General features: G+C 35.4%; 1 pseudogene; it reads right to left on the bottom strand.

Annotated features, from left to right (window-relative positions):
- Positions 1-8,648: 8,648 nt before the first annotated feature.
- LOC104983326 lies at positions 8,649-9,583 on the bottom strand (annotated as a pseudogene).
- Positions 9,584-10,167: the final 584 nt, after the last annotated feature.

Below are 10,167 nucleotides of genomic sequence, written 5' to 3'. Positions count from 1 at the left end.
TTTACATGGTGACAATAATTTAGCTCAAAGAGAGTTTCTTTATATATTTGTGTGTCAGTTCTTCTGCACTGTGACATTATCTTATTTGTCAAGGTTATGATATAATGATCAATAGGTGAGGTCTAGGTCAAGTAGAATGGAGCACATTTAACTTACTCCAAGCCCTTCACTATTCCCCTTTGCAGGCCTAAAATTGGACCTCTGAAGTCCATAAAGTGGATTCTTTATGTTCTAGTTTTATTTACTATGTTAGCAAAAATGAAAGCTCATTATGATGCAAATTTTCCTAAAACATAATCTTTCCCTAGGAGCATTTTCACTGCAATTGACATATGCTAATTTGTATGTAACAATTCAAATATATGTAGTCGTGCATGAACCCAGGAGAATACGAGGAGATCTAAGCAAACTGAAGGAAAGAGTAGTCAGTGGCATTTTTTCTGCATAATGAAAATTCATTAAAAACTCCTTTTGGGAAAGAAGATGCTATGCTTTAAAAAAAACAAAAACAAAAAAACAAAAAAAAGTGTAAGGTTACTATGTCACACAAGGCTATGCTGTTGTTTAGTCACTAATTCCTTTTTGACTCTTTGTGACCCCGTGGACTGTATTCTTCCAGCCTCCTCGGTCCATGAGGTTTCCCAGGCAAGATTAGTGGAGTGGGTTGCCATTTCCTGACCCAGGGATAGATACTGCATTGACAGGTGGATACTTTACCACTGAGTCACAAGGGAAGTATTGTCTACACAATACTATAGACATGAATAAAATACATTAAATAGATATACATGGATTAGGGGTGTTTCTTAACTTTTTTTTTTTTTTTTTGTATTTTAAGGCCACAAAACTTCACAAATTATAATGTAATACAAAACACAAATCAACATTTTATAAAAACAAATTAAAGTGTATCTAAATATAATAATAATAAACATAGTACAAATATACCAGAATAAGAGGTGGATTTCCCTGGTGGCACAGACACTAAAGGATCTGTCTGCAAGGCAGGAGTCCTGAATTCTATCCCTGGACTGGGAAGATCCCTTGGAGAATGGAATGGCTACCCACTCCAGTCTTCTTTTCTGGAGGATTTCATGGACAGAAGAGCCAGTGGGCTACATTCCATGGGGTCTCAAAGAGTCAGATACATCTAAGCAACCAACTTGCTAGAGTAAGAGGTAGATGGCAGATCAAGGTAAGAGGATTATTAGGTGCAAAATATTGTCAGCATAAATGCTTCCTTTAAAAAATATAAATAACATTGGTTACAATAAATTTTCAGTACTGCAGTCTCTGAGTACTCTGTAAGAAAATTAATTTAAACAATTTATAACATTAAATATAAAAGTGTTTATATTTAATTAGCATTTTGCTCACTTAAAATATTGTTTGCAATTTTAAGATCTCCTGATAGTCTTCCTGGACTTGATGCAGACAATTTTCTAATATCAGAAACATGAAATGTGTATCAGTCAACAGTTATTGTAGAGAAATATCTTCAGTAAATGTAATAAGTAGTATAAATCTTGTTTTCTTGTCTTTATTTTGTTTTACAATTATGAAAAGCTAAAAAAAAATCAGACTTTGTAAATTCTGATTTTCCTGTAAAGGTAAGAAAAAATAGAAGTGTTTTTGGTTCTTTTCTCACAAGCTTTACCATTCTATGAAAAGACCCAAATAGCTATCTCATAGTTTAACATTTTCATTAAATCCCAATTGTCAAATTTTTAAAGCTGTGCCCTGTGAGATAATTTTATCTAATTTGCTGTCAAGATTCCACTTGAAATTGAAGGACACCCTGAAAATTGCACCATTGTCGTAAAACTAGGTACTTAAAAGCCTACTAATAACCAAATAACCATTTCCACATCTCATTGTGAGGTGGAAATGCTCTTTGTCCCATCAAGGGATCCAGAAATAATCATATTTATATACTGATGTACATAATCATTAAATATTAAATTATATTGAAACCGTCACAAAAAAACACCCAGAGCACTAAATGACTAAGAATTTAGAAGACCATCACAATAAGAGATTGAATACATGAGGCTTCTTAATTTTACCAGTTTCTAAATATTCATGTGTTTTTGGCAGTGGTGTTGTTTCAGTCTCTAAAGCATGTGTGACTCTTGTAACCCCATGAACTGTAGCCTGCCAGGCCTATCTGTCCAGGGGATTTCTCTGGCAAAAATGCTTACGTGGGTTGCCATTTCTTTCTCCATGGTATCTCCCTGACCCAGGGAATGAACCAGGGTTGTTGCAGGCAGATTCTTTACCAGCTGGGCCACCACGGAAGCCCTCATGCATCGTTAGTTTTGCTTTACTGCCTCTTAGTTTTGCCTTCCACTAGAGATATCATTATTTATATAGATGTGTATTATGATGATGTTTCAGAAATGCTTTTTAGCATTTAGTCTGTAAATCCATATGAATATTTAAAAAAAATAATATGAAAAGAGAAGAAGAGGATTTCTATTCCTGCTCAGGCATTACAGAGAGGTAGAAAGCTGAGAGAACTGAACCAGAAATGGTCTCATTTTGCTTAGACTTTGCCAGTGAATTAATGTGATATTTTGAATTTGTCACTGAAATGCTGTCAGCATACTGGAAACAAGGCATCACATGAAACACTCTATCATTTTACCTGTAATGAAGTCTCTGTCATGACTCCCTCATGTGGCTCTCACATGGCTAAGTGGAACAGTTTATGGATTTCTTTCACCTTTTGATACTCCCCCTGAGGAGATGTCAAAGAATGTGCTGATCATCCCTAAAGACCTGAGACCACAACAAAATATCTTGAGATTGTTTTTGTTTTTTTTTTTTCAATTTTCTAGGACAGTTATTTCTTTCCTCCCTATTGTTTCCTACTTTTTTTTTTAACTCTGGAATGATGCTAAAGCTGAAACTCCAGTACTTTGGCCACCTCAAAGAGTTGACTCATTGGAAAAGACTGATGCTGGGAGGGATTGGGGGCAGGAGAAGAAGGGGACGACAGAAGATGAGATGGCTAGATGGCATCACTGACTCGATGGACGTGAGTTTGAGTGAGCTCCAGGAGTTGATGATGGACAGGGAGGACTGGCATGCTGCATTTCATGGGGTCGCAAAGAGTCAGACACAACTGAGCCTGAACTGAACTGAAATGAACTTTCTTTTTGTAGTATGTAAGTCTCTTAATTAAACCTATCTCTAGCAAATGTCCATTAAGTCTGCAAGTCCACAGTGGTCTTCTCAGATGAATGATGGTATAGAAATGTTTAAACATTGTCCTATTTCATTATTGAAAAATAGGAAATTAAAGATGGGCTTCTCAGGTGACTCCATGGTAAAGAATCCGCTTACCTAGAAGGAGACACAGGTTCTATTCCTGGGTCAGAAAGATCCCCCAGAGAAGGAAATGATAACCCACCCCAGAATTCTTACCTGGAAAATCTTATGGACACAGAAACCTGGTGGGCTACAATCCATGGAGTCTCAAAAAGTTGGACACAATTGAGGGTCTGAGCACATATGCATGATATCAAGTCTTCATCAGACCTAGATCCTAGATATGGATTTTACCCTATTGTTTTATCTAAATATTTTATTTGTGGCTGTTATTTAATTGCTAAGTCATGTCTGATTCTATTGTGAACCCAAGGACTGTAGCCTGCTAGTCTCCTCTGTACATGGAATTCTCTGGGCAAGAATACTGAGTGGACTGCCATTTCCTTCTCCAGGGAATCTTCCTAACCTGGTGTTTCCTGCACTACAGGCAGTTTCTTTACCACTGAGCCACCAGGGAAGCCCTAAATGTTTCATATTAGGTCAACATTATTTATTTGCTTGCTCATTTTTTCCTCTATATCCCTAATTACCTCAGCACAATGATTTAAAAGGCTATACCCCTTCTTTTGAATTACCTTTGCAACTTTATAAGAAACTAGTTGAACTATTTGTAAAAATCTATTTCTGTCGTCTATTCTGTTCCATTAATTTATGTTTGTGTTTCTACCAATATCAAAATCTTGATTATTTGGTTATATAATTAATCCTAACATGAAGGAGTGTTATTTCCTAGTTATACTAAATTTTAAAATGTATTTTCATCTATCTTTTGCCCTTAACTTTTCAATAAAATTCAGTATAAAATCACCTCTGCACTAAATCTTGCTGAGGTATTATTTAGGTTTGCATTAAATCTATGGATCAATTTGGGAAGAATTTTATCTTTAGTATACTGATCTAAGCTAAATATATCTATTAAATTATTCAAATCTCTTTTAATTTTTAAAATTGGGATTTGTACTTTTCAGCATATAGATCCTGTGCAGGCTTTGTTAGTTTTTATGTACATTTTCATTAGATATGAAGTGACTGTAAATGGTCTTGTTTTATTAATATATATATATATATATATATTTCTATACCTTTTGTTAATCACATATCTGGTCTCCTTTGTGAACTCATGTTTTTCAGATTGTTTTATTTTCCTCAGGTTTGTGGAAATTTTCTATTAGAAAGCATATCTTTTGAAAATAGGGATGTTTTCATTTCTTTCTTTGAAATTTCTATGAATTTTTATTAGTGTTTTTTTTGTTGTTGTTGTTGTTGTTTGTTTCTTTTTTTCCTTACACTTGGACACTACTGAAGCAGTTAACAGTTTCACTTTCACTTTTCTGGGAATATAAAAGCAATAATTTCAATGAGTCCAGACTCTTGCATATTTCCGTTCATAGAAAGATGCTAATTCATTAATTTGAGATGTCTGCTTTTTCTTCAACAATAATCTGGTAATCTGATAATGTTCCAACTACCCATGTTTTGGTTTAAGTGTCTAGGATAAGATTTTTAGAACATTAACTCTAAATTTGAATGTCATCCAATGAGGTATTTGATTTGTTTGAACCTTCACTGCTTTATCTCAGCAATCAATTTTGTACTGAAAGCTCATTGCAGGTCAAATGTAATATGAAAGTAACACCTAAAGACAAAGTTGAAGTATTCAACCTAATGTTTTAGAATATATATATATATATATATATATATATATATATAAATTTAGCATAAAAGTGATTATACTCATTGAGTACTTAAGAATCATACTTTGTTTATTCATCCATTCATTTGTTCAGTCACTAAATGGCTTCCCACTCTTTTCCATCTCATGGACTGTAGTCTGTCAGGCTCCTCTGTCCGTGAGATTTTCCAGGCAAGAATACTGGAGTGGGTTACCATTTTCTTCTCCTGGGGATCTTCTGGACCCAGAAATTAAACTCAGGTCTCCTGCATTGGCAGGAAGATTCTTTACCACTGAGGCATCTGGGAAGGCACAAGCCTTATTATTAACTCATAAGTATTAATAATAGGCCTTAGTATGGCATTATCTATGGATTTCCCTGGTGACTCAATGGTAAAGAACCCACCTGGTAATGCCAAAGACTTAGGTTCAATCCCTGGGTCAGGAAGATCCAGGAGTGGAGAAAGAAATGGCAATCCATTCCAGTATTCTTGCCTGGGAAATCCCATTAACAAAAGGAGCTCGATGGGCTTTAGTCCATGGGGTCATAAAAGAGGAGACACACTTAGTGACTAAACAATGATGACATGGCTTATCTATGGAAGCAAGAGACATTCTAAAAGAAGGACAAAATATGCAGCTTCCTCCTCCAAGGTCCAGAGTTCCTTCCAAAGATAGCCTAAGAAATCAAAGTCCTTTGTGTGCCTCCAGCCACAGAATTACAAAGCTGTGACAACAGGTATACAATACCGGGATTAGATTTTTCCAGAAGTGGATATTTTCCAGCAGTGAGGATCAAAGTGACAAAGTTCTTCTCTTATGGATTGGAACTTGTTCTTAAGACTAACTCCCCTGAGAACTGGTATGGTGGGACAAAGGAATGCTACCTGTCACATCATGACTCTGGCCCCAGCCAGCTGGCTTGCCTTGATGCAAGCCTGACAACCAGCATCTTCAGCCAGCAGAAACTGGAGGGAACGTCCCCACTGGTTACAAGGTCTCAGGACAGAAACAAGATGAAAGGAGAACTTGAAAGTCTATGCTTTCTCCACAAAAAGGCTTTTTTCTGTTTTTCTCTTTTGCTTGTGGAACATTTATTGTTCATATACAAATGAGTCTATTTCTGATCTATCAATATATTTTCATTGATATATACTGCCAATTTTTATATCAGGAGCAGACTTAAAAAATAATTGTAGCTTTGGAATAAGACTGGATATCATTACTGCTTGTCTTAATGTTCATATTACAAGTTTATTCCTTTTTTAAAAGTTAGTTCAGCTATTCTAGATCTCTTTTTCTATATGATTTGATTTTAGCTCCTTTATGTATTTTGGTTTTAGCTTCTCAATTCTTATCAAAATAGAATTTCTGCTTAAATTTTAATTGTGTTTGATTTGAGAAATTGTCATATTTACTTAATATTGAATAAATCAGTAAATAAATATGGTACAATCTCATTTGTGTGTGCCTCCATTAATATCTTTCAGGAATATTTTTTTAATTTTTACCATAAAGGTTTGCATATTTTGTATATATCTTTAAGCATTTCATAATTATGATGAATTTATAACAGGTATTTAACATTTTAACAAGGCTATGATTTTTCCAGTAGTCATGTATGGATGTGAGAGTTGGACCATAAAGAAGGTAGAGAGCATAAGAATTGATGTTTTTGCACTGTGGTGTTGGAGAGTCCCTTGGACTGCAAGGAGATCAAATCAGTCAATCCTAAAGGAAATCAACCCTGAATATTCATTGGAAGGACTGATGCTGAAGATGAAGCTCCAAAACTCTGGCCAGCTGATGTGAAGAGCTGACTCATTGGAAAATACCCTGATACTGGGAAAAAATGAAGGCAAAAGGAGAAGAGGCTGACAGGATAAGACGGTTGGATGGCATCAGCAGTTCAATGGACATGAGCTTGGCAAACTCCAGGAGATGATGAGGAAGAGAATGGCCTGGGGTCCTGCAGTCCATAGGGTTGCAAAGAGTCAGACAAGACTTGTCAACTGAATGATAACAACAACATTTAACAATTCCATTTCTAATTTTTCATTTGTAGTATATAGAAATAAAAAAAATTATTGTGTGTACTGATCTCTCCTTGAAGCCATCCTAAATTCACCTTTTAATTCAATGCTTTTTTCTATAGTTTATACTTCCACCTGCACAACCTCATCATGTAGTAATAAAAGCAGCTTAAATTTCTTCTTTCCAATCTGAATTTTTTTTCTTTGCCATATTGAATACCACCTCCATTAAAATGTCAATATCATGGGAAAGAAGAGTCATACTTGCCTTTTTCTTGATTTAGTGAAAATGTTTTTGAGTTTTTAAGGACACTGAACAAAGAACAGTGCAGTCTCTCTATGATGTAAATGAAATTTCATAAATGTTAAAAATACAAAATTAAACAAAAAAGTGACAATTAAGAAGAGGACATTTGTATGCATATTATATATATAACAAATTGTTGCATATCTTATTACATTTTTCCTAGAAATATTGACAAAATCTTGGAATTTTGTCTTTTGTTTGCTACAAAGAGATGATCAAATTATGGCAATCAAGCAAAAGAATAAAAGTTATAGAATATAATTAAATACATTACAATACAATATACAATACAGTACACATATATGCATGCATATATAGTAAAATATTTTTTACACACTCCTATGAACCAATACTTTTTTTTTTCTTTCTCTTAGGATTAAAAACAAAATGCTTAAGGTCAAAGAGGCCCTGTTTCATATGTCTAATATGGCCTGGACTACTGCACTAACTACATAATACCCCTCTTTCCCCTTGCTTTCTACATTCTAGCTACACTGGCCTTTCAATTTCTTCAATGTTCTGTGCCCCCTCTCACCTCAGGCCCTTTGCACAGTCTGCTCTCTAGGTGAAATGATTGTTTTGTGAATGTATTGTTTCCTCAGAGAGCTCCTGTCTAGATCAGTTTTATTTGCTGGATATTCTCACTGATCTCTATTTCTTTCCTTCATAGCTACTTGTGAGGACCAGTATAGCATAATGGTTAAAAGCAGGGGCCAGGTTATCGAGGTTTGAATTCCAGCTCTATCATTTATTGACTGTGCAACATTGGACAAGTTACTTAACCTCTCTCTGACTCAGTTTCATTGTCTGCAAATATGTATAATAGTGGTGGGTATAGCAGAAAGTGAAGAAGAACTAAAGAGCCTCTTGTTGAAAGTGAAAGAGGAGAGTGAAAAAGTTGGCTTAAAGCTTAACATTCAGAAAACGAAGATCATGGTATTTGGTCCCATCTCTTCATGGGAAATAGATGGGGAAACAGTGGAAACAATGTCAGACTTTATTTTTTGTGGCTCCAAAATCACTGCAGATGGTAACTGTAGCCATGAAATTACAAGATGCTTACTCCTTGGAAGGAAAGTTATGACCAACCTAGATAGCATATTGAAAAGCAGAGACATTCGTTTGCCAACAAAGGCCCGTCTAGTCAAGGCAATGGTTTTACCAGTGGTCATGTATGGATGTGAGAGTTGGACTGTGAAGAAAGCTGAGCACTGAAGAATTGATGCTTTTGAAGTTCAAAAGTTTTATCCCTTTTAGAAACACACAGAGAGCAGTTTGAAGCCCATCACCTAAATTATAGGATTCATATTGTACAGAGCCTTAAGAGAAAAAAATTGCATAGCCTTTTCCACGTCCTTTGTAGGGCATGTTTTACATCTTTGTTCCTCAAAGTGTAGATCAAGGGATTTAGCATAGGGATAATGACAGTGTAAAATACAGATGCCATTTTATCTGTCAAATGAATAGTTAGACTTTGGCTGCACGTACATAAATATTAAAGCCCCATAGAATACTGTGACCACTGTCAGATAAGACCCACAGGTAGAAAAACCCTTGTGCCTGCCTCCAGCAGAGCTCATCCTGAGAACGGATGTAAGGATAAGAAGGTAAGACACAAGAATTATCAGAAGAGAGAAAACCAAATTAAAACCTGCTTAGATAAGAATAATCAGTCCAATTTCATTTGCATTTGAGCAGAGCAAAGATAACAAGGGGAGACTGTCACAGTAGAAATGTCTGATGACATTATAGCCACAGAATGATCAGTCAAATATCTTTACAGCGATCAAAAGAGACTCAAATATTTTATAGAGATATGGCATTGCCACCAGCACCTGACATACCCTTTGCAACATGACCACTGGGTAAAGCAGAGGGTTACGGATGGCCACAGTGGTCATAAGACATTGCTGCCAGAATAAAAAGCTCACTAATAATAAACACAAGAAAGAAAGTGAGCTGTGTAGTGCAAAAAATAGATTTTATTTTGATCTGCCACAAAATTTACTAACATTTTGGGGCCCACAGCTGTTGAATAACCAAGATCAGTGAAAGCCAGGTACCGGGTGTCTGCAACCTGGAGTCCACCTTAGTGAGGATGACCATGCCCAAATTGCCCACCACAGACATCAAGTAGATGATGAAGAAGAGCCCAAACAATGGAGCCTGCAACTCAGGACGGTCTGTGATTCCCATGAGGATGAATTCACTCAGCACTGTTCCATTCTGTGTTTCCATCCAGGTTTATGGGGAAACCTATTCTGGGTAGACAGAGCAACAGAGTCAATAGATTTTGTGTAAAATATCCTCTAAGATGTGTTAGCATGCATAACTGGTAAGTAAGATAAATTTAAATTTCCAATTTAGAACATTTAAAATTAAATCCATCTGACACATATTAAAATATACATAAATAGAGACAGTAGGAGATATGGAGGTAGATCAGCTCTTCTCAATTAGAGTGATTTTACTCCCCCAAAAATATTTTTCCACTGTCTGGAGACATTTTGGCTGTCATAATTGAGAGTTGAAATGCTATTGGCTGCTAATGTTTATAGGTTAGTTAAAGTGCTCAATGTCTTAACATATCAAATATGCAACCTGTAACAATATTGAGCCAGTAGTCACAATAGTATCGGGTTGACAAGCAATATTGTATAGGTATAGAAACATAGGCAATTAGACAGACATATGTAAATATAGATAATAAAGCAAAACTGAGAAGTTAAACAATCATAAAACTTTAGGTATTTCATATATATATACATATATATATGTATATAGTACTCTTCCTTAAAGTTTTATTTTTATTCTTTATAAGG

This window comes from Bison bison, unplaced genomic scaffold (genome assembly GCF_000754665.1).
Source record: "Bison bison bison isolate TAMUID 2011002044 unplaced genomic scaffold, Bison_UMD1.0 scf7180017862219, whole genome shotgun sequence".
Taxonomy (NCBI): Eukaryota; Metazoa; Chordata; class Mammalia; order Artiodactyla; family Bovidae; genus Bison; species Bison bison.
The sequence above is the reverse complement of the archived record's forward strand: the minus strand, read 5'-3'. Positions and strand labels throughout refer to the sequence as shown.